The following is an 11037-nucleotide window of genomic DNA, read 5'->3' as shown; positions in this document are numbered from 1 at the left end:
AGTCATTCCTGGTAGGGTGGAATCAGTTTGCCAGCCCTTGCCTGATATTTACTGGAAAGTTCCAATTTCTATCTCTGGGTCACCTCACCACCTGTCCTCCCATTTTGTGGTCCTGGCCAGTAGTAGAGCGAATTACCTTCTCACCAACGACTGGGTAATTTATATTTCTTTGTAATCAAGACTTTGGATACGAAAGTCTGTTATTGGTCTCCAAGGTGCGGCTCTGACAGCCATTTGAAGAATCCGCACCTGTTTCACGCTGAGAAGAGAGGAGAGCTGACCGGGCAGTTGACCAGCAGCCACAGAACTTGTTCTTGAGGCCTGACCACAATGTTTATCTTGACATGTCTCTGGTCTTCTGCACAGAACGTTGTCTCTGTTTCCTAGCAGGGTGGATAGGATATCAGATGCTCAGAACAAATAAAGTTCAGTGTCAAATGACTTTTGGCTCTCTTTGAGTTCCCTAGGATATGGATAGCTCAGGCATGGTGAGAGGGAGATTCTTGGACCACCTGAGACCTATACAGTTGAGTTCCTGGAAGGCAAAGTTATAAGCTATTCGAAATGTTTTCCATGACTCTCCCATGGAGACGTCTTCTAGCCTCCTGCAATCCTCACCTACTTAAGTGACTACAGAGTATAAATCGTGTAGGTTTGGGAAGCACATAGGCCTAGATTGAAACCCCAGGTCTGCCATTTATTAGCTGTGTGGCCTTGGGCCAGTCATAACTACCCTGAGGCTCAGATAACAGTAAGAGGCTCTGTGGTACAGTGGTTAAGAATGAAGACAGACTTGGGTTTAAATCTCAGCTATACCACTTTTGACCTTGGGCAGATTTAATTTCTTTAAGTCTTGGCTTTCTTGTCTTTAAACTTACTAGGGTTGTGAGGACCAATGAGATAATTCAAGTAAGGTGATACTCAATAAAAGTTAACTATTGTTATAAAAATATTTTGTTATAAAATAATCAATCTTCCTGTATATCGTGAGGATTAAGTCAGAAGGTATATCAAAGCACCAGGTGGTGCTCCTAATCTGGTGACCCACCTCCCCTTTACACAGGCCCTAAAGATTTGTTTCCCCTACGTGCTATTGTCTCCTGCCACTAAATCTTATCCCACGCCTCATCCCCTTTGAAATAAGCCCTCATGCCCACTAAGGCAATAATTAGAAGGTTCTAATGGTAGAAATCAAGTCTATTTGATTTTTTTAGACATCCAGTGTTTTTCTACTACCCTCAAGGAACATGTGCACTTAAGCAACAGCCTTAGAAATAAGACCAGGTCTCTCTCTCTCTGTTGCCTAACTCCAAAAATGGTGGCCGGTCTGGCCAATAGGCCAGGACAACCATTCTGTGGCAAACTGATGAGTTATTTGTGGCAGAACGAGTCCATGGTGACCCTCAGTGCACTTCATATAAGCTATCGCTTGATCAACCTTTATGGAGCGTACTCTTTCTGATGTGGTGATGTGGACAGATCTCCCCTCTTTATTCCCGGTCAGCACTGAAAGGGAGATGGATTTCTTTGAGGACTGGCTCATTTAATTCCTTATCTGTGTGATTAAAAGAGCATTTTAAATATTTTTCCCCACCTAGAGATCCCTCTCTTCTCTCTCCTTCAGCTCCAGAGTGGGACTTTCTAACCCAACCTATTCTTCACTTGGGCCTCTTCCTTTGAAGCAGAGGCAGTTTGAGAAGCCACTGTGGAAACAACGGGCTCTCCTCAGACACAGGAGTGTCCCTTCCTTTCTTCTCATTGTTGCTTCTTCCTTCCCTCCTTCATCTTTCATTCATTCGCTCATCAGACATTAAGCACCTAACATGTGCCAGGCAATGAGAACAATATAAAATACAACTCCTACCATCAAAGAGCCCGGTCTCGTAGGAAAAACAAACCCGGAAATAAATAATGGCAGAGGTGGTTGCTGTACAACCTAGCAGTAAGGATTCGAAGCGTGTCACGCACAAGGGGCCCACTTTTTTAAGCAGGGGTGGCAGGGTTGTAAGGGAAATCTTTACAGAAAAAAAAGTGCCTTGAGGGGCCAGCAAGTGTGAGAGGAGGCATTCCAGAGAGGATTAATCACCAGTGGGGAAGGGAACTGTAGTGGATTAGAACAGCCTGAGCATTGGGCTGTTTGTGGACGTGGTGAGAGATGAGGCTGGAGAAGGCCGGGTGCTGCTCCTGCTGAGCCTTGTAACCACGTGAAGAACTCAGCTTTAGCAAGTAGGCTTTGGCTTTCGTAGGCCTTTGAGTGGTGGCTCTGGCCGCGGGGAAGACAAGATGTTGAGGGATCATTGAGCATGATGGTCAAGAAATAAATCTTTTTTTTTTTTTTTTAAGTAGGCTCCATGCCCAACATGGGGCCTGAACTCACAACCCTGAGATCAAGAGTCACATGCTTCACTTACTGAGTCAGCCAGGTGCCCCAAGAAAGAATTCTTTAGACATTGTATGGTACAACTGAGTAAGTTTTGGTAAGTAGCACAGGGACAGGACCCGTGGGCACAAAGAGCTGCACTTTTGCTGTATGCAGCTGGTGGTTATATGCTTAGTGCTCAAGGGGGAGAGGACGTGCCGGGAGGATCAGATCATAAGTATTGACTTCAAATTTCTACTCGTAAAACTACCTTTGCAAGATTTCTCTGGTGATTATCATTCAGTTCCATATTAACTATCAGTGAAATTTACAGGCAGTGATGAGACCCTTTAAGAATGTAGCAACCAGCACGCATTTGATCCATACTGAAACTATGCAGGCCATAGGTGAGCCTTTGGGGCTAAAGGTGAACATGTTTCTGCTTCTGTCCCTCATCATTTCCCCCTGACCATTCTTCGGTCCTTAAATATTTAAGGTTGTTGAAAGGCAAAGGGCTCATCTTCTGTAACTTCTTCAAGCTGACAGGGGTCGTAGAGCTGTCCCTACCTATGGACCGAAATTGGCCACCATCTGTCCCTACAAGTAACTATTACAGAAGGCCACTGCTGTAGAGTACAGAGGGTACATTGGGGTGAATTTGTTTTGAGTAGTAAGGCTCATCTATTGGCTGGGCAAAGGAGTCGGGAACTGCTTGCATGTATCTCAACAATAGGAGAGAACAAAGCAAAAGAGACAACATATTAGGATTCATATTATAATAAAAATAAAAAGTGTGATAAAGAAGACCCTTTAGGGTGGACCACAGTCCACCTCCTGACCAGGAATTTAACCAATCATTAAGGCCTTTAAGACAATGCAGGGTCTTCAAGAGCACTGACTCGGTTATTTATATCAGTAAGTACTCCTGTTATATTTTTGTTATAATCTGGAATATAGACACAACCTTCTACTTTAATAATGGCACATGTTGCTCCTTGTGCTGCTGTTAAGACATCTAATGCCATTCTATTTTGTAGAAATGTTTTACACATTTGAGTCACTTTAGTGTTTAATAATGTAATGCTATTTGGAGAGTCATTTAAGGCCTTAATTGTGTACTTATCGAGGGCCTCCAGGTGCCATATGACATCTTTTTCTAAAGCTACTGATGGAAGAAAAGTAGATGTCAGATGGTCATACCCATGGAACACGGATCTTGTCCATCATTGTTTTAGATACGGAAGATTAGCTGGACTGGTGCTAGTCTGAGTGCTATGGCCGTGAATCTAGGCATAACCTATAGTTCATCTCCCGGTCCAGCCTGGTGGAAGCCATGGCCACAGATTTGGCCCACATAACCATTGTGTTCCATTAGGTGCTAGCCATCTGACATCTGGTCACCTTGACTAGTCAGTAGCAAGTCAATGGGTTGCCTGTAAAATAATGGTAAAGTCACAGGCTTCTGGTGGTGGGGAGGGGAGGGGAGGGGAGGAGAGCCATCCTATTTGGCAAATACTATTGGACCATGAATCAAGTATGGTTTTTCTGTTCCCAGCATAAAAGGGCCTTTTGGCTTAGTTGTCCTATTGTGGGAGTAAGCCATATATATCCATCCCATACTTGATATAATCTTTCCTGGGTGTCTTGATAGGAAGGACTACATACTCAGGGAATTTGTTGTCATGAGCCTATCTGTGGGTTGGCATATTCAGTTAAAATTTTGATAGTTTAAAGGGTGCCTGGGTGGCTCAGTCGGTTAAGCATCTGCCTTGGGTTCAGGTCATGATCTTGGGGTCCTGGGATCGAGCCCCGCCTTGGGCTGTCTGCTCAGTGGGGAGTCTGCTTCTCCCTCTTGCTCTCGCTCTCGCTCTCTCTCAACTAAATAAATTAAAAATCTTAAAATTTTTTTTGATATTTTGAGGATAAGAGAAAGGCTTCTTATGGCCTGGAGAGTCCCATGTAACATTTACCATAGGCAAAGAAACATCCTCTTTAGTAGTAGAAATATCCCTATATGTGCTGGTATTGGAGTGACTTCATGTGGGATTTGGTTAAAGGTGGCCACTGCATGCTTGCCTTAGGCCTCTACTTGTAATTTTACATCTATAGAGGTGGCTCCCAGAACATACATGACTGAGGAATAAAACCATTTAGAAGCCTTCTTTGCCTGATGTCTAGCCTTACAATATCCTAATTATGAGGAATCACTAGCAAGTGAGAGATGACTTGTCTTGGGAGATAAGGGCATCCCCAAGTGCATTCTCCAATCCAATTATAGGGAAAGTGTGGCCATCCATTATCTCCACAAGTTTATAGTTAATCCCATGGAGTGGGGTACGCTTTGACTTTTAAGGAGTGATTTGTTATTCCAGCTACATAGAATAAATCAAGGTGACAGCTGAGTTACACAATTGTTAGGGAGTCCATCCCATTGTCCAGGTGTTTAAATAATCATATGTCCGTGGGGTCCCTTCTATTATCCCCACAGAGTAATAAGCAGGAAGACTGTCTATACATGAACTATTATGACAATCTCTCTGAAGTTTACCTCAAGTTGTCTAGCTTAGGCAAACAACAAATATTTAAAGACAATTAATCAAAACTACAATCTAACATCCAAAAGGATACATTATTGAAACACAATCTTTCTCTCTAAATTCACCCTTATTTCCATAGATAGCCAAATCAAGACTAATTTGGTTGTAAAACCAGTCCAGTTTTAACAAACTTGGCCTCAGTATTTACATAAGCTCAGCAAGAATAGTGATTAAACATGTAAGTTTTTTTTTTTTTAATTTGCTTTGCTGGAACTTTTCATAAGGAATTTCCAGATTGAACTTTTAATAGCCTCCGGAGGCCAGAGCCAAGCCAAACTGTTGTCATCAGACTTACCTGCAATACCTGTAGATTTGGGTATATTCCTCTTCTCGAGGTCCCCCAAATATCCTGAGGTTCCTGCACTTGCCAGGAGGTGACATTCTTGTGTTTTGTTTTGTTTTTTGAGATTTTATTTATATGAGAGAGAGGGAGACAGCACAGAGGGAGAGTGAGAGGGAGAAGCAGACAGCCCGATGCAGGACTCGACCCCGGGACCCTGAGATCAGGACCCTGATATCAGGACCCAAGCCAAAGGCCAGACGAAGGCAGACTTAATGGACTAAGCCACCCAGGCACACCAGGAAGTGACATTCTTTACTCATCTGGTAAGGCTGCTGGGAACTCTGTGAACAAGGTATCAGGCCAACATTTCCAAGGGGCTCTATTGGCTCCGTAGTCAACCTTAGTTCCTTAAAGCTGTCTCTGCATGTCTCTCTCAAATATGACATTTCAGTCAAAGACTTGGTAATATAACCAATATTTCCAGTGGTGTCCTGTTATAAGGAGAACAGATTCTTATTGAAGTTATGCAAATAACTGTAATTGCCATGGAAGAAAGAATACTCATTAAGAGTTTCTGATTTCTGGAAGGTTTGGGTAGGGAGAAAAATTGCTTCAATTTGTTCATAAAAGAATATTTTATCATATTCCTGTAAGTCATGGATATTTTAAGAGAAAACTTCATCAATCTGAAAGAGTAAACATTAGAGAACCAGCAATGTTTCAAATAAGAGTCATAAAAAACTGTAATCTTCTTCCTCAATTCATTCAGTTCTATGTTGTTAATTTTTGTTCTGTTTGAATGCAGCTTTCCTCTTAGTCCTGGAAATTCTTACCCAGTTCAGTTTTATGATTTTAAAGATATCAAAAACCTGTATTTGTTAAAAGTCCTTTTTATGAATCTCCTTGAAGACAAAACTCATTCTGTAAGAGCATCAGAACAAGAACTGTAAATGACAAAAAACTCAAAAATAGACAAGGTTGAAGATCTGATATGAGAGTTCATTATAATGCAATTGATAAGGAAATCGGTTATTTCTGTGACACATAACACTTTAATAATTAGAACGTCAACTGATGACCTTATACCAAAACATATTAAAACTTAAGGAATTTTGGGGCGCCTGGGTGGCTTAGTCAGCTAAGCGTCTGCCTTCGGCTCAGGTAATGATCTCAGGGTCCTGGGATCCCTGCTCAGTGGAGTCTGCTTCTCCTTCTCCCTCTGCCCCCCACCTCATGCTCTCTCTCTGTCAAATAAATAAAATCTTAAAAAAAAAAAACTTGAGGAGTTTCATATAATTTCTAGAACAATTATAGCATTTACCCAAACAATGTAACCTATGGCTTATCATTATTAGTTTGACAGTGTTTCTGGAGTAACTTAACATACCAAATAAACAAGCCTAATTTGTCAAAAACTTCACTTACCATTTAAATCTCAGGAAGTGGGGCAACTGGGTGGCTCAATCAGGGAAGCATCTTCCTTCAGCTCCAGTCATGATCTCAGGGTCCCGGGATTGAGCCCCGCATCCGGCCCCCTACTCAGTGGGAAGCCTGCTTCTCCTTCTCCCTTTGCCTCTCCCCTGGCTCCTGTGCTCTCTCTCTCGAATAAATAAATAAAATCTTTAAAAATAAATAAATAAATAAACAAATCTCAGGAAGTTTGTTAAAAACCTTAGAAAGTTTTAAAGCACATATCTGAAAAGAATTACAGATCATTATAAATTTAATATTTACATTTAACCAAGGTGTCAATAAGGGATTCTACAGGAAGCAATATAGTCGTTAGCAAAACTGAGCTCCTTTAACATCGAAACCTTTTAACTTTCTTAAGTAATCAAAGACAAAACATAGAAGCTTTGGTTTTTTGGGGCTGACAGAGGAAGAAAAGAGAAAAAAACTTTGTTTACATTTTCTTATCAAGAGCAGACCAACAATCCAAGAAAACTTTGTCTTTTTAACAAAGAGAAAAGGAGAATTTCAATCTTATACCACTGTACTTTTAAAATCCATTCATTTCAAGCTTAGTCCTGACCGAATGTAAAATTCTTTCCCAAGGGAGAAAAGGTTATGTAAGAGGATTTCTGGTTGAATGATGATTGTAAGCTTTTTGAGACCAGGAACCACATTCTATTCATCTTTGCCATCATAGAAATCATCTGTCAGGTACAGGTGGGGGATGAAAGGAGGCCGTGATCAACAATATGGCAGGAGGCTGTCAGGAATAAGCTCACAGCAGAGGCTCCATACCTCCATACCATCTATCTACCCAACAACTGGGCTGAGAGAGTCATAGTGTCTACACTGCACCAGTGAAGAAACTGGGGCTCAGGCTAAGCAACTGTCTGATGCCATACATTACATGTAGTGCTGAATGTGAGACTAAAACTTGGATTTGTCTGGCTCCAAAATCTCTATGCCTTCCACAACAATAAAAACTCAGAAGAGACAGACAAAGGAGGACTTTCACAGAACTGTAAAAATTGATCCAGTCACCAGATCATGAGATTAGTCAGAGCCCAATATGTAACCTTGGGGTTTTCTTTCTCATCTCACTCTTACTGCGGCCTGCACTGATGCTTTTTGATAAACATATGGCTTCCTTCTTATTCTAGAAAACACTGATTCTCAATGACAAAAGATGCATACTTAAGCAAACTAAGGACTATTCAGTAAACACTAAGGGCTGGACTGGAAAGACTGTTGTATTGCAGCTAGTTCTTTCTGTGAAGACAGTAGGATTATAAAATCAAAAGACAAGATGGACTGTTTTCTGCTCAACCAAGCATATCTAAAGCACATGATAAGTTTGAAGCAATAATTTGTGTTATTTTAAGAAATGCTGCATGGAATTATTACCTGGTTGCAAGAAAACATCATGTCGAAGGATAATATTAGAAATTTAAAAGGAGCATGGACAAAAGTAAAAAAAAAAATCTTTCCCAAAGAACTCCCTTTATAAACCGTCTATGACTTTCTTTTTCATTCAGATTTTGTCCTAAGCCTTTTCTCTCTAAACAACCAGTCTCATTTTAGGACAGAATTACCTTCTTTTTCCCTCAACAAAATGTATTTCTACTCCTTATATCTTTCTCATGTATTTCCTATTTTCCCACATGCAGAGTTGCTTATTTCCATCAGTCCTAATTACATTTAGCAGAATTTTAACTCTTAGAAACCTTAGTCTCCAGTGAAAACTAAGTAGTAACCAACTGTGCACTGTCTGCTATATCAAAATTCTTTAGATCTGAAATCCATGAATACATTTCCTAATTTCTAAAAACATGCTTTTCCATAGTGCAATCTTTCAATAAAGCATAAAGCACGTTTGCAAAGAGAGCCAGTTATCCTCAGTTTCTCTGTGATAAGAAGCCAAAGCTGGTAAACCTATGTTCAGTAATCAATGCTTTAGTATTTTATCTTATTTGGAAAAGATTTAGATATCCAATGAATTCAAGCAATTTATCATTTAACTTAGCAAAACTTCAAAATTTCAGCTGAAAAGATTTTGAAAGCTATTTTAACAATTACCCATGAGAACTTTATGAGACAGACAAAATTAACTGTCATTTTAACCCATTTTGGGGGACAAATTGCAACAGAAATAACATGAGCTTATTTGACCTTTAGCAATCATTGGTAGAATAAAAGCTTTATATTTAATGCTGATAACTCCAAAGACATGTCTACCTTAATTAAACTAACGAACTTACATTAGCTTAAATACTGAATATGTTGCACACAAGTCAACCTAAAAGTCAGTCAATTTGTTTAAAAAGTCGCTGGGACTTTTCACTTTATTTCAACTTAAAAGTCACTGTCAATTTTTAGCTGGGGCACCTGTGGGGAAATCTCAAGTGGATGGTTTAAGTCCAGGGAGGGGTGCTTGTCACTCCTTGGTAACAAGGGTAGAAGGAGCCAAGGGCGGGCGCTGGAGACGCAGAGGACGTTACAGGAGTCAGTCACGCCAGCCGGCCCCTGGGGCTACAGAGGCGGGGGCGGGGGAGGAGGTGAGGTGTGGCCATCAAGGCTGAAGGCAGATAGAAGCCTAGAAAGCAGAGAAAGAGGACTCAGGGGTCCTAGAGTTCAACAGCTCAGACAGATGAACAGACACATGTTTTCTTTCCACCAACAGAAAGTGAAAATACGCAGTCGATGTTGGGCCGGAGAAGACAGGGAACCTCCTCGAAACAAAAGGAGTTTTGGCAGCTGCTTGGGAATATTCCTCAAGGTCTGCATCCCAAAGTAGACTAACCACAGACGATTGGCTCCAATTATAGCCATTAACCCAGAGTGAATGAGGGAGAAACCCTCCCCTCCCCCACCATGCAACAAGAGCCAGGCAACATTCATCCAGTAGTCTCAAGATGTATTTCTGACACACAAAAGAAAAAGCAAACAAATAGGAGACAGGTAACTCAGGGAAAAGAGGAAGGCATGTACATGATCTTGGCAGTAACCTGTTTACAAGAGAGACAAAGGGGAGCACATAGAGAACATGGCAGAACACAGTCAAATGGTGGATTAATAGAAGTAGGAGGGCCCAAGGCAGCTGAGCTGATGGTGGATTGAGGGATAGAGTGTGAGGAGAAAGGTGTCCTCAGGCCCTCTAAAGGTGTATGGAATAGATCAGGATTTTGGTACGGGGCCCTAAAGGCCTGACCATATGGGATTTCAGTCCAACTTCCCTGACACCTGCAAAAAAGGTCTAACTGATAAATAGTACTGAAGTTTAAGGACCCATAAATGGGCCATTTTTCATCATTCTCCAGAGAATATTGAGGCCAGGCATTATCATAGAAGAAGATAAGATGCTTCTTTCAATCCTGTTGTCCAAATTGACTCCAGTGTGTTAGGAGACAGCCCATAGGGGAATCCTTTGGGACTGAAGAAGTTGAACCCATAGTCAATTCCTACAAAACGAATGAGGAGAATACATTAACTAACTGGGAGTCCATTACCAAAATCCCCCTTGGCTTCCGAATGGTGACCTGTCAGGAATATTGCTGAAGGTTCCTGGGGTTCAGAGTGGGGGGAGGTGTCCCTTTCTCTTGACTGCTCTGACACCTTTGTACTACCAGAGAAGGGATGTCGACCTCCCTTTGCTTCCCAATTGCAGACTACAGCGGGTGCTGGTGAATGGACTGAAACGCTGCAGAGATTGGAGCTGCCTCTTTCCATTTTGGGGGACAACCAATAACGCTACCCTTTGTAAGCCTCTAGATCTAGCATTCATGGATGGGGTAGAGGTCCTGGCCTTTGTTAAGAAGGGGCAGCTATTTTTTTAAACATTTTTAAATTTAAATTCAATTAATTGGGAAGCCTGGGTGGCTCAGTCGGTTAAGTGTCTGCCTTTGGCTCAGATCATGATCCCAGGACCCTGGGATCAAGTCCTGCATCAGGCTCCTTGCTCAGCGGGGAGCTTGCTTCTCCCTCTGTCTGCCACTCCCCCTGCTTGTGCTCTCTGACAAATAAATAAAATCTTAAAAAAAAATAAATTCAATTAATTAACATATAATGTATTACTGGTTTCAGAGGTACAGGCCTGTGATTCATCAGTCTTATATAATTCCCAGGGGTAGCTATTTTATATCATATTAAGCGTCACATATCTAAGCTAGAAGTACTTTCCATCTGAGAGCAGGACCGAGAACACCAAATAGCCCATGCGTAAGGACAAAATGATAGATATGAAAAAACAAAAGTATAGAACTATCTAATCTGGGCAACTTTTTCTTCTTTCTTTCTTTCTTTCTTTCTTTCTTTCTTTCTTTCTTTCTTTCTTTCTTTCTTTCTTTCTT

This window comes from Neomonachus schauinslandi, chromosome 4, assembly GCF_002201575.2.
Source record: "Neomonachus schauinslandi chromosome 4, ASM220157v2, whole genome shotgun sequence".
NCBI lineage: Eukaryota > Metazoa > Chordata > Mammalia > Carnivora > Phocidae > Neomonachus > Neomonachus schauinslandi.
Note: the sequence above shows the minus strand (reverse complement) of the source record.